Source organism: Crassostrea angulata, chromosome 8 (genome assembly GCF_025612915.1).
Source record: "Crassostrea angulata isolate pt1a10 chromosome 8, ASM2561291v2, whole genome shotgun sequence".
NCBI lineage: Eukaryota > Metazoa > Mollusca > Bivalvia > Ostreida > Ostreidae > Magallana > Magallana angulata.
In genome coordinates, this window is record NC_069118.1 from 39503864 (window position 1) to 39516636 (window position 12773).

A 12773-nucleotide genomic window follows, 5' to 3' on the forward strand; every position below is an offset into this window, starting at 1 on the left:
GATGGCGAAGGATATCGTCATTCAGCTAGGCCTGCAAGATGTTCTAGTTCGGTACGTTACCGAAGACAACGTTGCCCAAGGTGCTAAAGGAGTGGACGATGCGGGCTCTTCATCCCTTGTGGAAGGTAGAGCGCCTAGCAGACGCTGTCCATCTTGGGCAATCACAGTTCCATGCCAGCAACCGAGCAGTATACAGCGATGAAATGTTCCATTCTAAGACAAAAGAAGAAAAGAAAGAGTTACAAATGGTGTTTGGCAATGATTTAAAATCCAGATGTTCCATGATAGTGAAAAAGATATTCACCAAGTATGACAGAGACCTGGAGAAAATGAGCAGTTTCTTACCCAAAGTCCTGGAGGCAACTGTTGCATGTTATGACGGACACTGTTTTATGTGTGCCGTCTATTCCTTGGTCTGTGACAGGGGAGTGGTCTCCAACTGGTGAAACTATAGCCGCAACTTGGCCATCTATAGTATCACCGCCCTGCAAATAAATGACAACGACCTAAGAATTGTGGCAGAAGTTCTGAAAATGAAGTTGAGCCTGGAAGCTATCTCAGCCATGAAACTTCTGACTGACACCAATGCCAAGGAGTCCTACCATAGATCTGCAACTGCTAACATGCCCAAGAATGTGAAATTCTCAAGAACAATGGAAGGCCGTCTGCAATCCATGATTCACAGGAGGAATAACTTACCAGGAACCTCAAACAGACTCAAGTGTGAATCTGCCGGTGTCCAATACTCAGACTACGGCAAGCGACGACTAGCCAGGATTGATCAGCAGTTCCTCTACAGACAAGAATACCATAAAAAGGAAAAGATTAAGACCAGAAGAAACAAACAGCACGGTAGGAAAATGGACGGACACCATCTATATCGTCACGAACATCAAACAAAGTCTGACTACCGGAAGGGACAATTGGATATGAACCTACCTGCAGCACGTGATCATCCCTACCACAGGAGAGGAGCATGCCAATATCATCTGAGGCCTCGCCCAGGATGTGACTGAATGACACTATACCCATTTCATAAATGATACTGACTATTACTAACCTTAAAGCTTGAACTGAATCCATCAGCATGTACCATCAGGCATATACTAAAACCATTACTGTGAGGAGATATGCATGACTCTCCAATGTTTAGCGGTGTAACATTCTAATAAATATGATAAACTTACCTATTCCTTGTTTTCTCAATTCATGTCAATAGTAAGGTCAAGTCTGCACGGCAGGTAGGGAAAGTGACCCAGGCAGGTACCCCTAGCTCGGCAGGTCTGTCGCTGGTTGTTTATACCATGTGGTTAAAGAGTGATGTGCTCCGAAACAACACACAGTGTGTTGTGGCACAAGTGTGATGCAACAATGGATGCAACCAACTCATGATAACCATGATGTACGGTACCCACAACGTTATTCTTTACAATCCAATCCTATCGTATCGTGTATCAACCCTATTGTAATGTGCTTGTATACTGTTCTATCATGCATTAATCCTATCCTATCATGCGTTAATCCTATCAGGATTATCGTTTAATTTTAACAGTTTTTCCGTTTATCCTATCGTGTTAATCGTTTTATGCCTTTTTATAAGCAAGTACTGACATTTATTTCAAAGTTACGAGTCAATCAATGTGCCGTATACAGACATTTATCAAACAAAAAATGTAAATTCCTATCCAGCATTCTATCCTGATACTAAATTCTCAATTCTTTAGATCAAATTAACCAGTAGTACATGTAAATCATATCTGTAAGCAGTGGAAGTGAAAAATGATTGTAAACTATCCAAGTTCTAAGGAACATGGTAACATGTTTACCTGTATATCGAATATATTAAATCATACGCGGACTGTATACATTAACTTGTATGTAATATAATTCGTTTTGCATGCATCATTATTTATAGGAACAACAGTAATTATTATATAATTAATATTTACTTAAAACAAAAGTATTATTTTAATTGAACCCACTATATTTTCTGTGTGATATTTGATCTCGGGCTAAAATGTTCCCGGCGATCGGCTTGGGTGTGCGGTAATAAAAACAATGTCAACAAATCGTACGCGGAATGTGCATCTGTGTTAATATTTTTTAACGTGTGTGCAATATAATTTATTTTAATGATTTTTTTATTTAGAAATAAATGTATTTATGATAGATTTTATATTTATTTAGAGCAAAAGTTGTATTTTCATTGAGTCCGTGTTATTTGCTCTCAGGCTGAAATGTTCGCGGCGATCTGCTGGGTTATTGAAAACAATGTTAACAATACAAATAATTGATCATTTCAGCTCATAATATTTGTTAAGAAAATTTAACTGGTCATTTTAATACATTATAATATTGATGCAGCGATTACAACAACTGGGCATTTGCTAATAACAAGAATTGCATGTATATCTTGATTTGTACGTGTTCTTTCTCAAATTCTGCCATATTCAGGTTTATCGTGAAGATCGTTTAACGCGGTTATACATTTATCATGAAAATCGTTTATCCTTTCCTATCGTGTATCAATCTTATCATATCGTGCGTGTATACTGAGTGTTCTATCGTGCGTGAATCCTATCCTATCATGCATGAATCCTATCCTATCGTTTATCTTGTAAAAATTAACATTGCAGGTACTGTAGCATGACATTGATTCTATGTACATGCACGGTAACCCACTTGTTCTGTACTGGATGCTTGTAGCATACAACACCATATTTGTTGTTGCTGCTTCTAGCACCAGTCCAGATGTACCTGACACTTACCATTCAAACCAGGAGCAGAGCCCGAGCGCACTTTTTTTCTGTATTTTGCATGAAATTCGTCCATAGCCACGAAATATAAGTTGCAGATGACAGAAATAGTGCCAACGCATGATTACATAGAAATACGACTTACCTCATTTGCATATGCGGGTCATACTAATCACCCAACAAAAAAAAATAAATCCACCCCCCACCCCCAATTTTCCTCTATTTTGATGAAATGAAAGTTTCATAATTGAACAAAAAGCCCAATTTCTCCATAAATTACCTTAAACAATTGATATTTATTAAAAAATGGGAGATAGAACCCCAAATAAGCAATTTCACTTTTGACCTGATAGGACACAGACTACAATTATTTTTCCCTCTTATTCCTTTTTAAAACAAAAATTCATATAAAAAATTCCACCAGCTCAAATCTTTTCAAATTTGGCATAATAACAGACAGACATTAGTCCAACAACATTTCTGAAGTACAGGAAAATCAATCAAGAGGGGGCTGAGATATGGCCCCTACAGTAACCTCTACCCTGCAATATCCACTTTCACTTTGGAATATTTGTAAACATTGGCCTCTTTACACCCTTCCTTTTGCGCCTTTAAAGATCAACTTTCCCAATTATTTTTAGCAAGTATTATTTTTCAAACCTTCTTGTTTCCATCCATGCCCTTAAGGCACCAAATTCGCCCATTTAGCACCCCTGGGAATTTTTGTAAAAAAAACATACATTTTTAGAATAGAACTACTTGTGTGGTCAATGAGCACGTGGTAAAAATAGTGGTATGTAACCTAATAATATAGAACCAGATGAAATCTTGATCCCGAACCAAAAATTAGCTATCTGGGAAAAAAAAGATTACCTCTTTCATAATTCAATTTTTTTTTTTACTAAAAACTAAAAAAACCGAGCGGCTGGTTTGTAAACCTAAAAATAAATATGCTGTCCTTATTATCATTTTTAAATTGCGGTTACCAAGCATTTATATATACTGTCTATTGGATTAGATTCTATGACAAATGCAACATGTATCATATCATTCAATTGAATTACTACCTGATTCATTTTCAGATAGATCTGATATTTCACAATTGTCTGTGTCCAAAGACGCTAGATCTACATGTACATTCAAATATCATTAACATACAGTACAGCTCACGAGTATCCCGACAAAAACACCGACCACCGTGTTTGAAAGTCCACGCTGAGCGTGGAAGTGTCGGTACCTTTGATCTATTGTTCTCTGTTACGGCCACGGAACGAGAAAAAACACGGTGCGACACGGTGCATCGCGATGCAACACGGACAGTAACACGGTGTAACACGCGGTATTTACCTGTGAAAAAAGGAGGATTTAGGAATAAAACTTATAAAGAATAAAATATTTATTGATGCACGTAAGAGAATTAAAGAAAAAGACAAAAAAAAATAGAAATAAATAAATAAAATTTTTAGGCACGCAATTTTCAGACGTAAGCGATTGTTACGGTTGATTTTTGTTGATATTAAGAACAAAAAAAATCGATATCGCCCACATAAAGGTTTGATCAATTAAAACACTAACACTTTCTTTTCCATTTTAAAATTCAAATACACGGTTCTATAAGTTTTTGTTTCAGTCCGTTTTTAAACGTAGTAGTAATCGTAGTTACTGTAGTTAGGTAGTTTCAATAGTGCATAGAATCATAACTGTGATCTTCTCTCACTTATACTCTATTCAACGATAACAAATCTAACGGGTTGTTGAAAACAAGTGTACTTTCTCTAAATATATAATTATACAGCTTTATATTTCATATATTTTCAAATTTTCTTTCTTTTAGACATGTGTGATGTACTTGTCCATGTAGTACCGCACATTATATATTCATCGCGCTTAGAGTCCGTGGATCGGTACTTGATAATTTTTTATTTCATCTTTATAAGCAACTTGGGTTTAGAAATTATTTGTGTTCCAAGAAACTACTCAGTATTGCAATAATTACTGTTTGATTGTTTAATGATCGTCTTATGAGAGAGAGAGAGAGAGAGAGAGAGAGAGAGAGAGAGAGAGAGAGAGAATACCGGTGTGAGTTTAATTTTAAGTACATTTTACTTGTAATTCAGTTTAATAAGTTAGATTTATAGTTTCCATTATATTGAATCTTTTTCCCTAAAATTGCGATAGAATCTATGCAGGCAGAGTTCACGTGCTATCCCTGTCAATCAAATAAGCCCGCGAGATAGACCACGTGCTCCTTCCATGATAAGGAAAAAATGTCGTTCTATTGTTTTTTTAAGTCCGCAAAATAGAAAAATGTTTAGCAATGAAGTATTTAGTGTTTGAAATGTTTAGTTTCTTCCTTCTTTTACTGCATGTATGAGGGTTGGAATATTACGTTGTAGAATCTCTCTCTCTCTCTCTCTCTCTCTCTCTCTCTCTCTCTCTCTCTCTCTCTCTCTCTCTCTCTCTCTCTCTCTCTCTCAGTGTGTACTTTTGTGCAGTCATTTTTGAATTATTAGAGTTCTATTTGTATAAATTTAATTCATTTATTTTAGATCCATAATTTTGATAACGATTTTAACACAATGACTAAAAGTTTGTAAAGTACACGATGTAATAAGATTTTTCGTTAACATTTCGACGCTATTTCACATCACACATATTAGATTGGTTATAAAGTAAATAAAGTTGTGTTTGTTTAAAATGCTTGCGAAAAGTTATCTGTATTATCTCATTTATCTTTTTAATCAATCAAGTTTTTTCGTACATACATTTATGTATACCCGGTAAATAATTTCTTATCGCAAGTTAATACTTTGTGAAATTTCCGCATTTATAGAGTTGCTGAATTGTTCTCCGGATCCACGCGCCGATAGTCTTATGTGTAGTTGTTTGTGTACATATCTACAAACAATTTGTTTGTTTGTTAGAGATTAGAAAAAATCATGGAACTAACAAGGTAGAAGTAAGATATATTCAGACCATACACACGACGGGTTGTGATGAGTTACCAAACAGGTGTCCGTGGAAAGGTGTGAATAACGGCATCTCGAGTACACCTGTTCAGACGTCCAAATATACACACAGTTAGTTGTAAATTACAATGACACCTAACAAGACAGACAATAACACCTGTTGTGTATAGAACCCAAGATGAAGGACAATGTTGTGTATCTGATCAGCTTCCGTACAGGTGTACCGCACGAGTGATTTTTCATGTGAAATCACGAGGCCATTACCAGCTAAACGGAAATAAAGTTGAAAGTTATTTTATGAAATGCGGGTATATTTTTAGTACCTGTACAATGCTTGAATATAATTTAACAAGAGTTTGTACAGGTATTTAACTATAAACTATAATATAAAAGTGATTTTTTGTTATTTATTGCTACATAAATAGCTGAAGTCCAAATTATTCGAGTCACCGGTAATATGGGGTTGTTATTTACTACAGCACATCAACGTGTTTTTAAAAAAACATGATCTGAAATGTTTTCATTTTTCATTTTTAATTGGTTTATATTAAGACTGTAAATGAATTAATAAATCAGAAAGTGTTTTCACAGAACAGAAAATAAGACGTTTAAGCTCCCGACATTTTAATCGAATCGTCAGTTACAACATCACGTGTGTTTAGAAAAAAAACACGATTAAATTGATTTGAATTTTGATTATATATCAACTGATTATTAAATATATTTGGTGAATTTATTTCAATTTATTTAAGAACAAATGAATTAAAAGGCACCCTTTTACGTCGAGTTTTCAGATCACAAAAAATTAACTTCACGTTGACAGCCCCGACAATTTTCTAGGTCCATGCAACTTAAGTCGATATATTTTTTTTACATATGAAAAGGATCTATATGTTTCAAACCTTGTTTAGCCATAATTTATTTATTTCTAAACATACGCTATTTCTATCAAAGTCTCAGGTAACGATATCCACGGAGTAACTCAGTGGCCACGGAGTTACACGGTGCGACACGGTGCTTTTTCTTGAATTTTCCAATACACATACACGGTGTCACACCGTGTACACGGTGCGACACAGACCGTTTTCCACCGTGTTTTTTACACGGTGGGTGTCGGGATACTCGTGAGCTGTACTGTACAATCCTTAAAGCGCCTTTCACAATTGGCGCATGTGCAGAAGCGACTGAATATTCGTTCGACTGATAAAATTAGATATGAATCAAAAACTGTTGCCGAAATAATCGCATTTGAAAACATAGGTAATCACAGATTACAAAGCTCACCGAGACGAGACATCACCCTTATGAGACTTCACCTTTATGAGACCACCTTTATCATATAAAATGAAAATCATACTTTATGATCTTGGATATTCATGGATTCTGTTTTGACACAATATCGTATATCATCTGTTAAAAAATTGTATAATAATCATGTGTTCATCTGTTAATCAATACAATAATATAAAATTAAATATTGCATCCTATCATATTTACAACATATATCATATAATACAATAAAATACCATCATAAACAATAATGAGATATGATAATGTAACGTATGGTATGACATTGTATTGTGTTTTAAGTTATTGTATCTGATCACATAATACAAAATTATATAAATAGTGCCTGTTTGGGAGGGTAACAGTTGAAATTGACACCCCGAGAAAACCATTGTCAACCGACGCAAAGCGGAGGTTGACAATGGTTTTCGAGGGGTGTCAATTTCAACTGTTATCCTCCCAAACAGGCACTATTTATTTTGTTATACTGAATGTCTTAATTTTTAAGAAAATTTTACTGCTTTTATATAGGAATAACGTGAATTCTACAGCGAACCGTACGCGCATAATTTTCGCGCATGTAACATTTTTTAATGTTACCCGTTGCTAAGTGCGTTGCTAACGCTGAGGGTAATAGAAAATATTATTAACTGCGTCTTAACCAATCAGATTTAAGTATCTAACATGAAAGTATAACAATATAAAATTTTACAGTATCATATTTATAATGGGAAAAGTTTACATCTTTTCTCCATTCGGAAGTACTCGGGATAACTCGCGCAATTTTTCAACATTATCATGCCGGCTTCTTAATGGCTGAAACAATGCAAAATTCTAATAGACTTTCAAATTTTGGATGTGTATTGAAACCTAAAGCGGTAGAGGGGGCGTTTCAAAACAGATAATTTGGACATTTTTCATATTAGTGGATGAAAGTAGTTTGAGCACAAAGGTATTTATGATTATCCAAATATCAAGCAAAAAGTGCTGGAAGCAAAAACTCGGGACAGAGTATAGCTGTTGAATTGTGGTCTGAAACAGAGATGCTTATACAGGGTATAAATACTAGTGGCAAAGCATGGCATATTACTGATAAGTCGAGCAATGATAGTAAAACGTTGCAAGATAACATGAGACATGCTAAGCAACAGACTCATGGTCACACAATACGCGCATTAACAACTGCGATTCATCTTACGATGGTTACCAAGTGATTACCAAGTTTGGTTGAAATCGGCCCAGTGATTCTGGAGAAAAAGATGAAAATGTGAAAAGTCTTCAATGACGACGCCAACAGACAAATTTTAAGCAGAAAATCTCACTTGAGCTTTCAGCTCAGGTGAGCTAAAAACTAATATTTTTAGAACGAAATGAGAATTGTTACATACCTGAATTCAGCCATTCACATAATGCCTACCCATTCATTTCTTATTACAATGTTTCTCTTCAAGTCTTGGTGTCTGGAATCAATAAAATAGTCTGTTTACTACTTGTTTCTGAGTATTAGTATCATGTAAATGATAATGAGTCAAAAATTATATTGATTTCCTTATAAGGGTAGATTCTACCCGGGTTTTAAGAAAACCTCCTAAAATTGATGAAATACTAGTAAATTAATTAAAATATACATGCTTTGTACTGACAAATTTGTAAAAAATGTTCATGTCATAAACATTTATTCATTATTGATTCTGATAAGCCAAACAAGATATCTGTGAGCCAATGCTCAAAAATCTGTTTACAATACTTAAAAAATTTGCTCCACACACAACATCATATTCTTAGAAAATGTCTACAAGTGTACAGTTCAATATAAATCATGGCAAAGAAAGGACCAAATGGCTAATTCGACATCTACAAAAAAGGAAACATTCCTCACAACAAGGGCCAGAAGAGTACAGGGACCACCAGTCCAGTCAAGTGTCTATGTCTTATCAGTAGGCTGAGTAAAGAAGAGTTCAGGACATTGTACAGAAGCAGAAGGATGGAATATTTCATACAGTTAGCGATGCTGATCACAGAAACAGTCAATTAAATGAAGATTTTGCGACCCGGGTCAAGTGAAGTGAAGTCGGGAGACTCGTACATGGATGCAGAGTCACCGAACCCCAATGCCAAACTTTACAAAGTACTCCATCATGAAACAAGAGAAAAGCTGTCAATGTGACAGCAAACCAGGTTTTCTTTTGTGTGAACATTACATGTATCTATAATCCATTTGTCAACCCTGAATTGATGAACATTACCTATCCAGGGAAATGGGGTGCTCTATATGCATAATTTTGTTTCAACAGCTCATACTGTTTTCATAAATTGTCAGAAATCAAAATCCTAGCAAAATGCACACCTCTGATATATATGTCCAATTGATCTGACTAAGTTCAACAGCTGGTATTTTTTCATAAATAATCAAAAATCAAAACACTCAAAATATGCACACCTCTAATATATGTCCAATTGATCTGCAAAAGAACAAATTCCTATCTTGAAAACTATAGGAGGAGTTAACTGTACAATAGGGGTACCCTACATGCAATGTTTTGCCGAAAAATGACCAAGTTTAACAGCTTGTATTTTTTTCATAAATTATCATAAATCAAAATCCTAGCAATATGCACACCTCTGATATATGTCCAAATAATCTGCAAAAGAACAATTTCCTATCTTGAAAACTGTAGGAGGAATTTTCTGTACAATAAGGGTAACCTTTTGGCAACTGCCCGCCTGTCATTATCACCATATCAATAACCAGATTTTTCCTTTAGAAAACCCAGTTAAAAACTGCAAGCTATGGAACAATCCTTTTAAAGAGCACTCACAGAAATTCCTGAACTGTGACGAATCAATGGACTGGAACCAGCATGGGGAGGAAAAGCAATGTCTGGCATGGATCCTTTCCATTTGATGTAAGAAGTGCCATTACACCAGTCACCATGAAAAGCTTTACGAGGAAGTCAGTCAATCAGGAAAGGGACGGAGAGCCGCACAGCTTAATGTTGCCATGGCTGTTGGCCACTTGGCTACCAGCCTTACAACAAAGGATATGCATGGTATACTTCTAGGCACAAACATTGACCCAGCATCAGCCACCAACATTCATCAGACCTGCAACACAGTAGGCCAAATCATCACTGATTTGAACAAAAACAGCATAAAGAAAATAAATCAGGACATTTAAGAGCTTAATGAGATATGTGGATTTGCCAATACACCTATAAGAGCGGATGAAGATGCCTCGTTTTACAATGCCACCTTCAGTGCGATCGGGAAACTGCCACACAAGTGACATACACTTTAAGGTCAGACAACATGTTCCTCGAGAATCTTTTTTGTATCTCCTCGTTATAAAGAGTTCCAATAAAAAATATTAATTTTATAATTACTTTAAAAATGATCACAATTTACTTAGATGTGGTTATATGTCTAGATGGTCGAGTGGTTAGAACCGTGGCAGCTCACTGTCAGAAGCGTTTATAGGTTATAGAGGTCGTGAGTTCAAAGCCCCGCCCCGGCAGAGATGTAGTTCTAATATAGTGAATATCGCTGTGGTGTAGATGAATTTATTTTTATATCAGCAATTCAAGTGTATTTTCAAGAAGATTATATAGGAAATTGCATACTCTAGTATTTTGAAGAAATGCTTGGGAAGGTACCCTAATTTTTTGCAAGAAGGCTTGTCAAAGTAGTAGTAAACCATTAACAATTTCCTGGAAAAAGTTATCTAAAATTGAGGAACGTGTCGTCTGACCTTAAGTGAAAATGTTACCAAGAAGAATGGTGTGGCTGTGTTTTGTGGCAATAAACTATGCAAGAAAGGCACCTATTTTAGAACCAAGGAAAAGGAAGTTACATGCCTAGGACATGAAGACTGCATTGCAACCATTCCTCCTGAGAACACCATAGAAGATGAAAAGAGATGGGCTGCAGAATGCATCGTTGAGCTGCAAAGTGATGACCGTCCACTTGTCATTTCCCATTTCACCAGTGATGGAGATAGTGCTGCTGCTTCTGGTGCATCTGAAAAGCAAGGGCATATGATTGAAAAACTCAAAGACCTGCGCCACTTCTTTGACTCTCAAAGAAAACAGACTGCTAAGTCTCCATTCAGGAGTGACATGTTTCCTGGAAGAACAAAAGCTATGAGAGAATCCATGCAGAGAAGTTTTGTTCTGGACCTAAAGCTTAGATGCAGGACGGAGTATGAAAACTCTAAAATCACTACTCCGGAGACTTACCTTTGAAGAAACAGGCCATGTCAACTGCTGTCAGTTCCATCATCAGCTGCTACCAAAGACAGTGCGGAAATTCCTGCCAACTTTATTCCTTTTCCTGTCGCGGACTGAAAAACAACAAGTGGTACCCTTCAGTGTTGCCTCATGACTTTGAATTGAGCATGACAGAAGAAGACAGATGCTTGTTAAATATCACACTTGCACACAAAAATCAGAATCTCTAAACAGGGCATACGTATAATTAAAATCAAATCCAAAATGTATTCCTAGTAGTAGAAATTTTGAAAGTAGAATACATAAAGTTGTGCACTCACTCAACCAGGGTCATGGACATTCAACATTGGAACTTTGTGAATCTGTAGGGGCACCTGTTGTCAAAAGAAGTAGAGTGGTCCATCATCTAAAACAACAGAAAATTGGGCAAAATTACTTTAAATGAAACAAAACTATAATTAAAATATAAATTCTACAGATCTAAAAGATATCAGCTCTACAACAAGAGGCCCAGGGGCCACATCGCTCACCTGAGCAACAATTGCCTTAATTCTGATCAAATTAGCATTACAGTATCAAAATATCTTGACAACTAAGTACAGTAGATCTTGCTAAAAAAAAAATAGAAAATCTGCCAATTTTTATCCACCTCTTTTTTGGGGTAAATACCAAGCCCCTTTTGTTGTTGTACCTGTAAGAAGATTTTTCTCTATTCCAATTTACCCCCCCCCCCCCCCATTTCGTGGCCCCCCTTTTCTCTAGGGAATCATGGTTTCATCAAACTTAAATCTGCATAACCTGTGCTTTCACACTAAGTACTGAGTTTTGGACCGAAAACTTTCCCAGAATATTTTTTAAGATTTTTCTCTATATATTCCTATGTAAAAATTCAAACCACCATCACGGCCCAGCCCCATCACTAGGGACTGTGATTTTGCAAACTTGAATTTACACTATCTGAGGATGCCTCTACACAAGTTTAGGCTTTTCTGGCCAAATAGTCTTTAAAAAGAAGATATTAAAGATTTTCTCTATATATTCCTATGTAAAAAGTCATCCCCCATTGTGGTCTCACCATACCCCATGACTATTATTTAAACAAACTTGAATCTTTACGATCTTGGGGTGCTTCCACTTAAATTTGGGCTTTCCTGGCCTTATAGTTTTGAGAAGAAGATTTTTAAAGATTTTTTCTATATATAAAAATTTATCCCCCATTGTGGCCCCGCCCTACCCCCAGGGACCATGATTTGAACAAACTTGAATCTACATTATCTGAGGATGGTTACAATTTGAGCTTTCTTGGCCATAAAGTTTTGAAAAGAAATTTTTTTAAAGATTTTCTCTATATATTCCTGTATAAAAATTTATCCCCTAATTGTGGCCCCACCCTGGCCTGATAGTTTTTAGAAGAAGATTTTTAAAGATTTTGTCTATATATTTCTATGTAAAACTTGATCCCCTAATTGTGGCCCCACCCTACTCCTGGGGACCATGATTTGAACAAACTTGAATCTACACTATCTGAGGATGCT

The 12773-nt window shown here is 36.0% G+C and overlaps 1 long non-coding RNA gene across 1 annotated transcript in view; it reads right to left on the bottom strand.

The window, feature by feature from the left end:
• Window positions 1-10942: 10942 nt before the first annotated feature.
• LOC128160033 (uncharacterized) overlaps window positions 10943-12773 on the bottom strand; it is a 31147-nt gene continuing 29316 nt past the window's right edge. The window contains exons 5-7 of the long non-coding RNA XR_008240227.1: window positions 11559-11644; window positions 11248-11351; window positions 10943-11029 (exon numbers count right to left, since the gene is read on the bottom strand). This is a non-coding gene — a long non-coding RNA (uncharacterized LOC128160033). The remainder of the gene's footprint in view (window positions 11030-11247; window positions 11352-11558; window positions 11645-12773) is intronic.